We start from the raw sequence: 16622 nt of genomic DNA, 5'->3' as shown, positions 1-16622 counted from the left end.
CCCCCCATGCTTTGGGACAGATCAATGTAATAAAAGATGGGCCGTAAAAGCGCCGATATGATAAGGACATTATGTTTGAATGTAAAAGGCACTATTACGTCTTTAAAATGATGATTGCATCTCAAAAGTCATCTTTTCTGTATGATACAAATGTTAATAAAAAGAATTTTAAAAAAATCTGATTAAAGGCCTGTCATCATGGCCTACTTAATCATCTAGAAGCTTTTGCTTCTGTATGTTTCTCGATGCACCAGCTGCTTAGAGAAATTCATCCATCGATTCAAGCCACTTCTTTCACCTTGTCCCCAGCCTTCGTTTGTTGTCTACACAAACTGAGAGTGGCTGTTCTCAGTAAAGATTCTAATTTTGCACCCCTCTTTCATCAGGCATTATGGCGTTTGCTCTCCAGTTTACTCAATGACAACTTCCTCTATTACTGCTGCACACAGCAGTTTGTTTTGTTCTTTATGCTAATTTTTATGTTGTTTCCCTGTTCAAGATAACTCTTTAATGATTGTGGCATTGATTGTTTTTCCTCTCTTTTCTTGAATGTGTTCTTCAAGCACTTCATCTGCCTGTTTTGAATTTGTACATAAAGTAAATAGGCACGTTCTTGTATAAATGGGTATGTACGTAGTTACACAAGTATTTTTGTATACAGCTTTATCGTCTCAAAACATAGTAATGCTGTAGATAACAAGCAACACAATGATAATGAATGTATTTACTCCAAAGGATGAACTGTTTGAGTCGGTCCAGCTGCGATTCAAACTTGTGTCTTAAGGATCTCTGCTTATATGTGGCAAATATCAGTCAGCCCCATCATTTTGCGGTTTGCTATGTAGTCATTTCTTTTTATTTACTCCAGGACAGTCTGTGGTGTGGACTTCCCGCTTTTATTTGCAGGAATTTATTTGAATTTTTCATGTATTTATAGCACTGTACAGTATATACTGATTTTGCTTTCTAACTCTCCCTCCCTTATACAATTGTCTTCTCATTGCCATGCTTCTTTAAAACAGTTGGTATTTAGCACTAATGAACGTATTATTGTAAGCCAGTGTCATACATTCCGGGAATTTTATAACATTGCATTTGTTAATGTCTCTATATCAGGTCATGTCTATGAAATTTTTTTATTTTGCTTAGCCAGCCTTAGAGACCAAAAACCAATTCATGGGGATTCGGTGGGCTACCTCCACCGCTTCTGCAGTGTTGCACACTGCTCCCGTGTAAATCTGTTTCCTCTTTGCAGCCGGGTGTTCAGTCCTTGCTTGCATGAGGGCAGATAGTTGAGCCAGGTATTTGTCCTGTAGTACCAATAGCCTGACCACCACATTTTCTCTTCTGTTATTAAGGAAGATGGTCTCCATCCATTGAGGGAGATGGTCCCCATCCATGTGTCATGGTACTCTCCCTCGCTGGAATACCCTGCTCTGCCCTTCTCTTCTGGTCCAGGTGTGGAATGTAAAGTCCACTGTCCTGGCTGGACTCTCTCTTGCAGCGCACCAGTGTCATGGCACACTGCAGCACGTGGCATCAACATATTAGAATTATTTCTTAAATCATCCATAAATCAAGGGGTTACCCATGCCAAGGGTGCATGCAGTGTGCCCTCACGATTTTTGGTTCGCGGGTGGAAATGAGCGTCAGGAAAATGACCAGAAAATACTAAGGTTAGGATCTTTTAATTCACAAAATGAAGAGATGCTCTGGCGCGGGAGGAGGTACATTGCACAAGGGCCGTTGATCTAATGCTCGGTGATTCTTTTCTGAGCGAAAGCAGTTCAAAGGATTCCTCTGTGTACGAAAAGGGATTCAAAAACAGATGTTAACGATGTTAACGTATTTCGTTTGGCGTAAAACTGACAAAAGAAAGAAAGGGAGCAGTTTACAGTGCGTCTCATTGATAGACAATCCGTATATTTGAGTACTGTTACATTTATGAGACATTTCCAGGTGATTATTTCTATGAATGATTACGTGGCACACGCGAAGCAGAAAATGCAGTGTCTGTGGGTTGGCTCAGTATGGAGGTGTAACAGAAAGGAATCTCTCGTCTCTGAGTAGGTCTGTCTGCCCTGCACAGACGGACACCGAGTCACGGTGAGGCAGGCCAGAACCAGCATGTAAAGAGGTTGTATGTAATCCAGTGTGTTATCACCTGCCACATGAAGACCACAAAAACGAGAAAAGACGGCATTTCTTAACTTCTGAAATAAAAACATATATATACAAAGTGAAAACCATCCCAAAATCACTTAGAATTTTCCAAAGTATTCCTAAATTAAAACCACAGCGAAGCGAAGCAGCAGTTCCATAACAAACAAAATTACAGAAAACTCTGGGAGAATCCATATTTAAATGAAGCAGTGCTCTCCTCTCTCTCCTGACTCAAGCATTCACCCTCCCTCACGCACATAGACAGGGGCTCCCCCGCAAACCAGCACGAGCCCCAGCCCTACCTGAAGATGTCGAACTCTAGCATACAGGCGAATCAGCAGGCCCAGGACAGGGCCCGCCCACCGGAAATAAAAGAAGGAAACGAAACCAAAAGAGAGAGAGAGAGCGTACCGAAAGGGAGTAGGCGTTTGGGCTGAGGGGGAGTGACTACATACGTCATTCCACAACTCCATACATCATCTATTTATGTTGGCAAGAGCCCAGAGGGGATTTTCAGCCACTTCCTCGCTCCGAACCGACAAAAAAAGTAATTATATGTTACAAACGTCATACGGGCGAACTCGTAGACGAGTAAAACTGCGACCCTGCACTTCAGCCAACTAATGCGTGTAAGTTTGTAAATCTCCGTGTTATGTAACGTGGTTCTATTGTGAAGCGCTCTGACACCTTTGGGTAAATTCCGCGCTTTATAAAAATGCATTAAATAAATAAATGCCCCTGGCTCCCTCCTCAGTATCCAGAATAACCAAAAGGGAACCTAACACTCAGGGCGTTAAGTGGGATGAAACAACGGTGAGGTCTCAATATAAATCTGTGCTTAGCATAGTGTGCTATAGTGCCGCCTGTAATGTTGCAGGCACACACTAAGGATGACTCAGTAGCCAGGCTCTGTTGATTGCTTATTTATTAATGTATTAATATATCGCTCCCAAAGAGCGCCGAGCCTCTGCTCCGGCGCCAACTAACCCCGGTCCGTTTCGCGCTCTTCGCGCTCCTCCACGCCCCCTGCGTGCGCAGCCAATCCTGACCGCCCGCACGTCATGTCCGTCGACGTGCCGTGCATCAACTAGACCGTCTCTACATATCTCCCTTTTTTCCACACAAACATTACAACTTACAGTCCGTCGCTCAAATCATAGTCTCTGAACCTCGTGGGCCTCACCACCGCTCTGCCACTCCGTGTCTGCCTTACTGGGGTGGTGTTGTTCTCTTCTTCGCCGTGTCTGTACCTGTCATCACCATTCTCATCAGCTCTTATCTCCTGCTCGCTGTTCTTTGCTTCTCCTTGTCGTTGCTCTCCTTCTCTCAGTGCGATCTCGTTCTCCTGATGTTCCTGTTTCTCACTCTCACTCTCCTCTGGTTCTCCGCCTGCTCTTCCATAGTCCCAAACTAGGATCTTATTACATCTGGCCATGCGGTCTTGTGACCATATGTTACCGTCACTCAGTCTGGCCGCTCTGCCTTTAATTTCCTTCACCTGCATGGGCTTGCTGTATTTGCTCTCTCCTTTTCTTTGCAGGGTGGGCAGCTTTACTCTCACCCATTCTCCTTCTTTAAGTTCTGTGTCTCGCACGTTCCTCCGTGCATCGTAATGTCTTGTGTATACTGCCTTGGCTTTCTCTATGTTGGCCCGCACCACTGCAGGGGACCATTCACTTACTATCGTCTTTTCCTTCCATACCCGGTTGTCCTGAGTGAATGGTTCCCGGCCACGCAGCAGCTGGAAGGGGCTATATCCCGTACTTGTGGGAGTGATCCTATATGCCCATAACATGTGCCATATGTCCTTCTCCCAGTCTTTGTTGTCCGAGATGGCTGCTTGGATCGACCCCATCACCACCCTGTTGAAGCGTTCTACTTGGCCGTTTCCTGCTGGGTGGTAAATTGATGTATGCTTCGCCTGGATGCCGTTCCTTTTCATGAAGTTGTCCCACTTTTCCGATCGGAACTGGGGCCCATTATCACTGAGGATGGACTTGGGTATGCCCTCCCTCACAAAAGTGTCTGCCAGGAACTTCACTATTGTTTCCGTGTCCATGGCTTCCTCTATCTTGACTTCTGGCCATTTCGAGAATTTGTCGACAAGGACACACACGTACTTCTGGACCCCTTGGGTGTCTAGGATTGGGCCTAAGATGTCAACTGACAGCTCCTCCCAGGGGTTCCTTGGCGTTTCAAATGTACCCAATGCTGGGCGCAGGGGTTTGAGTGTCTTGTCTGCGCCTTGGCACCTCACACATTCTCTTACATGCCGTTCTGCTCTTATGTCCATTCCCGGCCACCAATAGTTCTGCTTGGACCGCAGTTTGAGCTTTCCAATGCCCAGGTGTCCTTCATGCAGCATATCCAACAGTCTGGGTATGATGCTCGTTGGAGGGATGACTTTCTCTCCTCTATATACAAATGTTCCTTGATTGTCCAGGGAGAGTTCCTCCCTCACTTCAAAGTATGGATGAAGTTCTCTCCGGACCCGTCTCTTATCTGGCCAACCTTGGGTAATGTATGTTTTCACCTCTTCTAACGTCTGATCCTCTTCATACGCCTGTGTCCACTCTTGAAGGCTAATGACCTTTTCATGATCCTCCATTAGTGCCACCCATTCCTCTGTGCCGGACTTGTCTTCCTCGCCTGGTTCCATGGCTGCCGCTCGGCTCAGGTAGTCTGCGACCTTGTTTTTGCTGCCTGGTATGTGTTCCACATCATACCTAAACTCTAGGAGTTTTAGCGACATTTTTGATATCCGGGGCGTTGCCTCTGCATGGCCACTCGATGTCAGCACTCTCAGTAGCGGTTTGTGGTCAGTCCGCAATTGAAATCTGGTGCCCCACAGGAATTGTCGGAAGCGCGTGGTGGCCCACACCACCGCCAGCATCTCCTTCTCTATCACACTGTATTTTTTTTCTGTTTCACTCAGTGTGCGTGAGGCAAAGCTGGTCGTTTCCAACTGTCCTTGCCCTCGGTCTTGCATGAGGACAGCGCCCAATCCCTTGTCGCTTGCGTCGGTAGTTAGGACAGTTTTGCATTGAGGGTCGAATCCTTGTAGCGGTATGGCCCCAGCCACTTCCTTCTTGATGATCTCAAATTCCCGTTGTGTGTGCTCTGACCACTTGAATTCCGTATTTTCTTTGGTGAGCTGCCTCATGTGATGGGTCTTTGAGGCGAAGTGCTGTACGAATTTTCCGTAGTACTCTGCCATTCCCAGGAATGACCTGACCTCTTCCTTGGTGGCGGGGGACGGTGCTTCACAGATCGCTCTGACATTTTCTGCTTTAGGGGTTACACCTTGCACTCCTATCTCGTGCCCCAGATAGGTCACCGAGTTCATCCCTATTCGGCATTTGGACCATTCAGCCGTGAGTCCTTTGTCTTCTAAGATCTTCAACACTTTTCCCAGCTTCATATCGTGGTCTGGGATGTTTCTCCCCATCACCAAGATGTCATCCTGGAAGTATTGGACGTCGGTGAGGTCTTTGAATAGTTGGTGCATCATCTTCTGGAACACCGCCGCTGCTGAAGCTAAGCCGAATGGCATCCGGCGGAACTGATAGCACCCAAACGGGGTGATAAAGGATGTTAGTCTGCGGCTGTCTGGGTGGAGGGCAATTTGGTGGTACGCGGAGGTCAAGTCTATGGTTGAGTACCACTTAATCCCCCTGGTGCTGGCCAGCATCTCCTCTATTCTGGGCAAGGGGAACCTTTCCACCACAATGTTCTTATTCAGTTCTCTCAGGTCGACGCACAATCGGACCTTTCCGTTGGGCTTCTTGACCACTACCAAGGGCGCCAGCCACTCTGCGCACGTGATGGGTTCTATAATCCCCTTCTTCTCCAAGTCTTGGAGTTCTTCCCTTACAGCATCTCTTACCGCCAACGGGATGTTCCTTGCTTTGTGGGCCACAGGGACGGCATCCTCCTTAAGAATGATTTTGTGGGCGAATTTCTCCAGCTTCCCAACGGTGCCTCCGAACACTTTGGGGTATTCGCTCCTCCATTTGTCCAGACTTGGCTCTGTTTCCTGGTCCGTCAGGAGTATTTGCTCCTTGCCTCCCGGATCTAGCTTGATGCCCAGGTCGCCTTGATCTAGCCATCCTAGGACCGACGGGCCCCTCTCCGACACGTAGAGCTTGCATCGTGCCGACCGACCTCGAAATTCGAAGGTCAGGGGTCTGAACCCCGCCATAGGAATGCGGTCCCCGTTGTACGTGACTGGGCGGATGTCTAGTCTCTCCAGCTCCGGGCCGAGGCGCGGTGCAAATTTCTCCTCCCACACTGCTCTCTGGATGATGGTGAAGGGTGATCCTGTGTCTGCCACCACGTCGATCTTGACACCACCTATGGCCATTTCCAAAACTGGTTTCATCGTACGTTTTCCTTCTCTGTCCAGGGCTTTACCCTCTGTACTCAGGACCTGGTCCTCGATGTAAATCACTGTGACTTCTTCTGCTTCCGAATCGTCTTCCGGATCATCATTGCTTTGATCTACGCACCTCACCATGCTCATGGAGGCCTTCTTCCTGCAAACCTTCTCGTAGTGGCCAATTATTCCGCAGTACGCGCATTTGGCGCGGAATGCGGGGCACTTCCGATCATGTGCTTCATGCGACCAGTTCCCGCACCTGTAGCATGGCTTTCTGTTGCTCCCTGCTTGTTTCCCTGACGTGCTCGCATTGCTTTGCCACTTGTTGGGCCCTCTTTCCGATGGTTTCCTGTTCTGATACTCTCTTCGAGGCCCTTCATTATCTACCTTGTTCACCATCGTGCTGGACGCTATGTCTTTCTTCGTCACTTCTGCGCACCGACGAGCTAGCTCCGCTCTTTTTACGATGACTAACACCTCTTTCAGTGTGGTGTCTCCACTCGCCCATAGCTTGTCCTGCACCGTCGTGCACGTGGTGTGCATCACCACCTGGTCCTTGATGAACTCATCCTCCCAGTTGGCGTATTTGCACGTGGCTGCCAGTCGTTTCAGTGCTGCCACGTACTCCTCCACTGTTTCTCCTTGCTTCTGCTTCCGCTGTTGGAAATTGAACCTGTCCACTGACACGCACACTGCCGGTCTGAAATGTTCATTGAGGTCATCGAGCGCCTGCGCGTACACATCATCGTCTGTGGTTGTTCTCTGTTTCGGAACTAAGCTCTTGTATATCCGGAGACCTTCCGGGCCTAGGTTCAGTAGCAAGATACGCTTCTTACTCTGGGGTTTGAACTCTTCTTCGTTTTCATCTTCCAGGACACCTATGAAGTTATCTATGTACTCTCTCCAGTCCTCCCATTTCATGAGGGGTTCCCCTGGCCGGGGTAAGAATTGTACCGGCGCCGTCGCGTAACCTGCTTGCGCGCTCATCTTCTCTCTCTTTACTGCGGGTAGTGTTCTTCCTTGGCTGCGGGGACTCCCTGGTGTGTCGTCCTGTTCTTCTTCGCTTGCTGGGGTTCGGGGACTGTCTGGGTCGGCCCCCTCAGCTCCCTGTGAGCCCTCCAGTGCGTGTTCCCTGGGTCTGCTATTCGCTGCGTGGGTCGGTGCCCTTTATCCTGCCTTATTTCTTGGTTCCTGGGGCCTGTCCCCCTCTTTCATTCCTCTGCGCCACACCCTCCGGTGTGCCGGGCTCTGCCACGCTCTTTGGGGTACCTGTTATCCTGCACCAGGTGATCCTGCTCATCCGTCCCTTGTGTGGTGGTCCTGGAGCCTCTGGTGCTTGCTTGTCGCCTTGGGGTCGAGTCGGTGGTCCTGCCTTGCTGGGGGGTCTTCAATCCCACCCTCGTCGCCACTGTAATGTTGCAGGCACACACTAAGGATGACTCAGTAGCCAGGCTCTGTTGATTGCTTATTTATTAATGTATTAATATATCGCTCCCAAAGAGCGCCGAGCCTCTGCTCCGGCGCCAACTAACCCTCGGTCCGTTTCGCGCTCTTCGCGCTCCTCCACGCCCCCTGCGTGCGCAGCCAATCCTGACCACCCGCACGTCACGTCCGCCGACGTGCCGTGCATCAACTAGACCGTCTCTACACCGCCCACTTATAGTTTGCGGTATCTGTCATTGCATCCAGATATATGATACAACAAGTAACCTCATACCCACAACAAGTCAGGACTATTGGCTGTGTTAATGATTGTTAGTTGCTTAAGATAAATAAGCAGCAACTATGGCTTGTATATAATATTGAAAAAAATTCCACTTAAAGCCCTGGTGACACCACAATGTTGCTGCTCCTGAGTTTCAAAAAGAGAAGGACAATCCAGAGAGAAAATGACTCTCTTTAAAGGATCTCCCTTCCCCTACAAAGCTCACCTGGCATGACGTCATGCCATAACTTCTCCACTAGTAAGAAGTGAGCGGTGTGAGCATGCACACATCGATGTGCTTGCTGCCACTGCAGTCTGGAAAAAAACGGACCGCCTGTGCCAGGGCACAAAACAGAGCCCCAAAGAGACCCGTTTCGATGTCCTTTTTAAACTGCTAGTGCTCAGCACCGGTGAGACCTGGCCCTCTTAAAGCCCTAGTAACACCGATACATGATGAATATATTTAAGCGGCCAACATGGAAAAGGGGGGTAGAAGGTAGCAGAAAAAAAGGGGTGGAGGTAGGGAGGGGTAGGGAGGAGATGGAGGCGTAGCTGAGAACGAAGAATGTGTCGCAGCACTGGCCTTTAAATCAACAGCAGTTGGATAGGAACAAGGGAACTGGCGGCTTTGTGTTTCCCATTCATGACGTGTAAAGATTTTCAATAACATACTGCTTTATAAATTAGCAATGCTATACATGGACGGGTTGTGGGAGCAAGCAGGAAGCGGTTACCATTCCTCACCCGATAGATCTTTCTGATTGACTGAGAGGTAAATATGGAGTTGAAATTTAAATAAAAATAAACAGTTTAAAGTTAGTGTTACCCATTCGGCCACACAACAATGTGAAGTCTGGCCTGCCCTGTAGCCCTGTTGCCCCCAGCCCAAAAGAATGCACATGCACACAGGTGATCGTGTGGGCAAAGACCACAAGTGGTGCCCTGCCCGTTTATGTATTTTCTCGGGGCGAGCCCACCCTGAAGAGTGCTACAAGTGCAACAGTGTTTCAGAGATGGCTCGCTACATCCCTCCTTTTCTTTAGTGTCCATTACTCACTAGGTTCTTGTGGTGGTGGCACAATGCACACAAAGTCTTTGAGCTGCTGGCTGGGGGCAGGGTTGGGTCGGAGACCATATGTCTGGCTCCAGATGTTGGATATGGCCAGACCTCATCAGGGCGGCTGGCTGCTGGCACAATCTACGTGCCCAGACTTGCTGGACTGTCGCCTGGGGCGACCCCACCGGTCCCGAGGAGGCCGTAGTCTCCATCGCTTGTAGCCTTGGATGGCACAGGGTCTATGAATAGTTAACTTTCCATTTCCGGATCTTCAATTTGTCCCTGACTGGGCCGAGGCCTAGCCACCTTCTTGAACCATGACACATTTCCGGTCACCAGCCGCGTGCCTCTCTTGGCGGAAACCATGGATGGTGATCACTTTCCATATATCAGGCTCATAAGGTGCGCGGAACTTCCATCTGGGGCATTGGTCTTTCACAACTACATAGTTGCCTGCACACAACAAGGACGGGTGAGCCCCTCGCGCAAGACTTGCCATATCGTTAATTACGTACTCTCCAGGCCTAAGTGGCCTCACAATCCAGTACGGCAGGGCGCCAGGCGGGGTCTTTCGGGATGCTGTCTCGCGGTGCCTGCCGGAAAAGGAGATGGGACGGAGTGCAGCGGGTGGTGCTGTGCAGTGTTTGGCGATATGCATTCAGGAACTTGTGGACCAAGCTCTCTGCATTTTCCCCCTTCTCCATTCCAGTTCTCAGTGCCCTGTTGAGGGTCCGCATGAACCGCTAAACTTCCCCATTCGCCTGTGGCCACTGGGAGGTGATCTTCTGGTGCCTGATGGCCTTCCTTGGTAGCTAATCTTGAAACTCCCGGCCCTCAAATGGGGGCCCATTCTCGGATTTGCTCTCCTTGGGGAGACCTAGTAGTGCAAATGTCTTGTCTAAGACGGCTTGGACTTGCACGAATGCCGTGAAAGACACCACCTCGACAACGGGGAACTTGGAGTGTAAATCTATCAGGACAACGGTGCTGAGACCATCCGGAAAGCTCCCGAAGTCGATGCTCACTGTAGACCATGGTTCGGTGCAGGGTTCCTCCGTGATGACAGGGCGGGGTCACTCCCAGTAATCGTACATGAGTGGCAGTACCAAATCCTTTCTTCCACTAGGACGCCCATTCCCAGGAATCACACTTTGCTACGCAGACATGCTTTGGTCTTGGCCGTCCCTTGGTGTTCGACGTGTGCGAGATCTATGACCTGATCTTGTAGCTTGCCCTGTATGATAACTCCATTCATCCTTTCACTTAGTTCACTAAGGACTCTCCACAGCTGTTGTCTTACCTGGTGGTCCTCGGTGTTTAGGAAGCGCGCTCTGTCCAGGAAATGTTGCCACCCTCTCGACAGCAGGCCTCTTTGACTTTCATCAGGTTGTCGTCCAGGGCCGTGGTGGCTGCAATCTCTTCCGGAGTCAATGCCTTGGGGCATTCCTCTTGGGATACCATCCGTATGAATTCTTCTGTGCGCTCCTCTTCAGCCTGCAGTTGCCGCGTGCCGGCCGCGACTGGATGCCTTGAGAGGTAGTCGGCTGGATTTCCGGCTCCTGGGTGGAACGCGACCTCGAAACAATATACTTGGAGCTAGACAGCCCACCTTTCTATCCTGGGGGGCACTGGCCTGTACGATCCTGAGAACAGGGGGATCAGAGGTTTGTGGTAGGTCACCCCCCAGAAATTCTGTCGAAATAGATAGAGATGGAAGTGCTGGCGCATCGATTTGATGGCGAGCGCCTCCCTCTCAATCTGGCGTACCTCATCTCCGTGTCTGAAAGTGCTCGGCTGGCATAGGCGACGGGCACCCTCTCCTTTTCTTTGTTTTTTTGGAGGAGGACTGCTCCCTGGCCGACTGGGCTCGTGTCAACCACCAGCTCAGTGCGCCTCTTCGGGTGAAAGTAGACCATCGCCGTCTTGTCCATAAGCGCCTACTTGATGGCATGGAAGGCTGCGCTGGCTTTCGGTGTCCAGTTCCAGGGTGCACCTCTGCGTGCGAGAGCTTGCAGTGGCTCCGATAGGGAAGCCAGGTTTGGAATGAAGCGGCCACAGTACGTGGTCATTCCCAGAAAACTGCAGACCTCGGTCGGAGTGGTGGGTACTTGAGTTGCTCGAAGGGCGACAGCATTCTTTGGGTCTACCTGTAGTCCGGCTTGCGAGAAGATGTATCCGAAGTAATCTACAGATTCCTGCTAGAACAAGCACTTTGCCTTGTTGAGTGTGAGGCCACTGGCTGCCAGTCATTGGAGTGCGTCCCACAGGTGTGCATGGTGTTCCTCTAGAGTGTTCGAGAAAATCAGTGTGTCGTTACTGAAGTTTATGACTCCCTGTAGACCAGATAGGGTCTCTCTGATGGCGTTTTGAAAGACCTCTGCTGCGGACGGCATCCCAAAGCTTAACCGCTTGTACCCCCTCAGCCCCACGTGTGTGGAGAACGTGGTGATGTACCTGCTCTCCGGGGCGAGTTCCAGCTTATGGTAGTCAACATTTAGATCGAGCACCATTAAGATCAGCCCAAAAAAGTCAGGAGAGGAAAAATAAAACGACACCCGTTTTATTTTTCCCTTCCTGCTGAGTCATGGGGGCGTTGCCTGGAGGTGCACTCCCATCACTGCGCATGATGGTTTGTCTAGCCATCTCAGGCAGACCAAACCCTCATGCGCAGTGAAAGTTCTCTCCAGCCCAGCAACGCAACTGGGTGGGACAGAGCAGGCACAGACTCACAGTGTGTCCGTGAGTGCATATCGAGGGTGCTCAGGCCAAATCATGAAGCTGCTCTCATGCGCCAGAGCACAGTGGTTTGTACTACTCACTACACAAAGCGCACATATAGTAAGACTAGTCAGAAATAAATACACAAACATCGCCCTGTAGCCACCCCACAGGCCAACAGGAGATCATGGGTGTCCTTGCCGGGCCAAGAGACTGACAAGATCCACTTACCTCCAGAGTCTGGCCTCCGGCAGATGTCATATGTATTCAAAGCAGACTGTCCACTGTCTCCTTCACATAGAGCATGTTGCTGGGCTCGTTGACCTCGCTCACCTTGGCACGCTGCAGACCATGGCCAATATGACGGGAAACATTAAGATCCCAAAATACCCTTGCTCCCGAGCTATCCACATTACTGGCTTGGGGAGCCATCTGCAACCGGTAAGGGAAGATTCAAGACAAGCAAAATGAAAACTGTGGCACTCCTGCGCACACCCGCAGCCTTTGCAATTTCCTGTGAAAACAAAGAAGGCAGCGTGCAGCACAGACTCCTGAGCAGGGAGAGGGGAATTCAGGCTGGCACAGATCTCGGCGCCTGTAGACAGCATCTGGAAACAGGTGAGCTGTGGGCTGTTCACTGTGTGCCACAGCCACCACTGGGTTGAAGAGGATGAGCGTACCCCTCACAGTTGCATACAGAAGCACAGCCACATCCTTTAAGGGAGCATTTTAAGACTTCGGGGTCGGCGATAAACTCCGCTATGCGGCGTAGTAGGAGTTTTTGCAGAACTCCGCAGCTCTGCTTGAGCGCGGAGTGGGCAATACTCAGCAAGAGTGGAGTCTGTTGCCCACCATTACTTTCAAGACTTTCATTTTTCAATAATAACGTTGATAATCACAACAGGTTTTTCGTTTCAAACCAGGAAATAATTCTATACCCACAATTCTTGGTCAATAACCAATGACAGGGCAGCTTAACATTAATCGACCAATCTCAGTGCAACAGTCTGTGACGTAATTCTCACTCCTCGCAGCAGCTCACCGTCCTTTACAATTTTCAAGGACACACTCTTCTCTCAGCACAAAGTACTCAAAACAAAATGCAAAGCGATTTCAGCAATAACTTTGACTGTTCCACGAAAGAAATCAAAGTATTCAATCACACAAGAAATGGTTTGAAGTGGTGCTTTCTGATCTTCTCAGACACACACTTGAGTGAAACCTCGACGAGCGGGGATCTCCTGCATCAGTGCAGCTTCTCCCTTGCACAACAGGATCCAATACACTAACCGCATCATACTCTCACACAAAGTGCATGTCCCTATCATTTGTGCAGTCAACAACGTCTCATGACAAGCACCACAAAACTCAGTAGAGAATTACAACACAGTGTTTTGTACACCGTTAACTTATCATCCTGGGATCTTTGGCTATGTTGATCCTGATAACAACTTCACCTTCTTTACATTAAGTGCCCCTCTCACACAACAACTTAAAACAATGCTGCATCACACCACGCAATCTCTGAAAAACAATGCAATCTAAACATAAGCAATTGCAATGCACACTCTATTGATAGTCACTCCTCCTCTGTTACAAGTGTCTCCCAAACTGCTGGAACTCTACCAGTTCTCTGACGCAAGACATGGGCTTTAGGGACTCGGGCTGGCTTAGGACAAGTCTAGAATATGCTACAATAACTCCTTTTGCTTCAGTAACCAGCCATCCGACGTGCTACCATTGTGGGAGCACGCAGGAAGCTGCTACCATTCCTCACCTGATTGATCTTTCTTGTTGACTGAGAGGCAAAAGGGAGCTGACAATCAAATAAACAATTTAAAGTTTGTGTAACCCATTTGGCCACATAATAAGGACTACAAATCGGTCACTAAAGTTAAGTGGGCATATCAGAAGTTGATTATGATTACAGTAAAATAAAAAAATCAAGAAGATGGTAAAAACGTAAAGAATTACAACAAGCAAATTAAGGCGTCAAAGCAAATTCCAACTCTATAGCATAAAGCATAGAATAACGACAATCCTAACAATACAGGTGCCAAGAATTAGGAATGGTGTTCCTTTTAGAAACTCCACTCTTCCTTCCTCTTCCTAAACATGAATGGGTCTCTAAATCTAAATTGTAATAGGATCATCAGGAAAATGTCTCAAAGAATATGGGCAATTGGGAAGGTGTCAGCATAGGGGATATTTCAGTAGAAATCTTCTGAAAGGGAATAATATTTTAGCATAAAGCCACATTTGCATGTAAAAAAGGAGCAACGAGGTCTGCTCCTCTTGAAATCCAAAGAGATCTGTCCAAACTCCAACAGTACATACATTAATTAAAACACACAAATACCCCACATTATCCATGTCTCTCTCAACCTCTCCAGGAACCAATGGTGTTAAACTTCACATTATAAAATGCCAACATCTCCAGACTTTTCTATCCCACAAAACTTGGACCATATTTGTAACCTTGAGCATCCCTCTGTTCCTGATAGGCGATGAATAGGAGGCTTCTTCTGCTATTAAATAACTCCAGTTCTTGCCAAGATTTCTCTTATCAGGCCTCACTAGCACTAATATACAATACTACTTTCTCTAGCTATCAAATAAGGAAAATGCACTTGCAAAGGAAAAGAACATTCAGAGCAAGGATATATATATTTCATGTTAAGAAGTAAAGGCCTACTCAAGCTAACTTTAGTTAACCATTTGGAAAAGAACATTCAGAGCAAGGATGAATTCATTTCATGTTAAGACGTAACGGCCTACTCAAGCTAACTTTAGTTAAGCATTTTTAATGTGCACTTCGAATACATAACTGTAGATGCACGTATAACTTTAATAAACTGCAAAATTAATAATGCGTTCATGGTTACATATACATTATGCTTGAAATAAATGCAATAAGGCTTGAGACATAAGTATAAATATAAATGAGAAAGACATGTTTTCTTGATTAAACTAAACATTAATGTGAACGCGATCATGAGTCTCTAGTTTTCTACAGTGAATACACTTAACATAACATAACATGAGTATTTGTAAAGTGCACGTATCACCCAAGGGTTTCAAGGCGCTGAATAACAGATGTATATTGTTACCCAACTGAATGGTACTCATTTTATTGACCTCAGATGAATGAAAGGCTGAGTGGACCCGCCGGGATTAGAACCTGTGACCATGAGGTCACACACAGGACCCTACAGTGGATGAATTAGTCCACTGCGCCACCAGACCCGGCACTTCAGGATTACATTTTGAATGCTTCACTCCACATGAATAAAGTTAGGCACACAGAGTATATGATCAAGTATATGCAAAAACAGCGTTACTGGGACATGTAAGGATGGAGCTAAACTACACTGCTCCAGTTCTGTCAGGTACTGAGCACCTGTACTTCTTCAGTTTGAAAGGGAGAGAACCCAAACTTAACATAATTGGTGAAGCACTACTTTTAATGAGGATGGGCCATTTTGCAGTAATAAACCGATACTCTCGTATAGTGAGTGCCTGTACTTCTATAGTTCCATCTAAAGCTCTGTAAGCACATAGGGAGGGATCCAGCACAAACCCTTGTAAGAAGTGGCTTCGCTGGTTTGTTGCATGATTGAATGACAGTTGATGGCTCTTTGAAGAGACCAAGATGGGCTAACAGCAATCTTTGGCATTATTGTCAAGCAACGCATATGTCAGTAGAGACCAAGTGTCAGATGGGGGGTGGGGATCTGTCCATATCGAGTATTGGTCAGATGTCCATATGAAAATAACGGGAAACATCCTTTACAACACAACTTTTACTCCGCACTACCATTAGGACGCAACTATTACAGCGCAAGTCATTACAGCGACTAGCGCTGGAGGGCGCTCTAGGATAGGGAATAGTTTAATTACTATCCAACACCTTCCCTACTATCCACGGGGACTGGAGTTGGAATAGTAAATTAAACTATTCACTATCCAGCGCCCCCCAACGCAAGTCGTTGTAACGACTTGTGTTGTAAAAGTTTCGTCGTAATGGCATGCGGAGTGAAAGCATGCGTTGTAATGTCATACATCCAAAAATAACTGGCTAAGTCCCTGTAAGGGAATGTCACAGGAACATAGAGGGTAACCAAGGCACCACTTTTCCAGTTCTATGATCCCATTTTGCACTCTTAGAGTGGCAGTCTTCATTTGATTGAAGAGACCCAATTGAACTAAGTCACCTTAGCTGCACATCTGCAAAGCGTTTGGGCCGGGGATACTGTTTCCATGACATCTTCAAGGACAGTGCGATGCTATTAGTGTGGGTCAGTCACACCTACAGCAAAGACTGCAGCACAGCACAGATAGGTTTGTGCCAGCCTAGCATGCATCATCATCCAACCCCACTAGTGCAAGGCAGTACTGCCCAACAAAAGAAGACACTGCTCTGTACATATTGTATAAGTGCCCTCATATCTGAATTGTTCAGGGAATACCTGCTGTCTATCATTCATATGTGTCCCACAACTACCAACCAAGCCCTAGTCTTTTCCCACCTGGACAGCAGCAACCATCCATTCACCGGCATGCCAAGAACCCTCAAGCTCCACTTACTGTGGTCCTAAAAG

At 48.1% G+C, this 16622-nt stretch overlaps 1 protein-coding gene and 1 long non-coding RNA gene across 2 annotated transcripts in view; one reads left to right on the top strand and one right to left on the bottom strand.

Moving 5' to 3' along the window:
* CFLAR (CASP8 and FADD like apoptosis regulator) overlaps positions 1-2538 on the bottom strand; it is a 384910-nt gene extending 382372 nt beyond the window's left edge. The window contains exon 1 of the mRNA XM_078680198.1: positions 2466-2538. The gene's annotated coding sequence lies outside the window, so the exon portion shown is untranslated. The remainder of the gene's footprint in view (positions 1-2465) is intronic.
* A 61-nt stretch (positions 2539-2599) lies between these two features.
* Positions 2600-16622, top strand: part of LOC144824566 (uncharacterized) — a 65865-nt gene continuing 51842 nt past the window's right edge. Inside the window, exon 1 of the long non-coding RNA XR_013609015.1 lies at positions 2600-2792. This is a non-coding gene — a long non-coding RNA (uncharacterized LOC144824566). The remainder of the gene's footprint in view (positions 2793-16622) is intronic.

The sequence above is a fragment of the Lissotriton helveticus genome, chromosome 3_1, assembly GCF_964261635.1.
Source record: "Lissotriton helveticus chromosome 3_1, aLisHel1.1, whole genome shotgun sequence".
In the NCBI taxonomy this organism is placed as follows: domain Eukaryota; kingdom Metazoa; phylum Chordata; class Amphibia; order Caudata; family Salamandridae; genus Lissotriton; species Lissotriton helveticus.
Note: the sequence above shows the minus strand (reverse complement) of the source record. Positions and strands in the feature narration are given on the sequence as shown.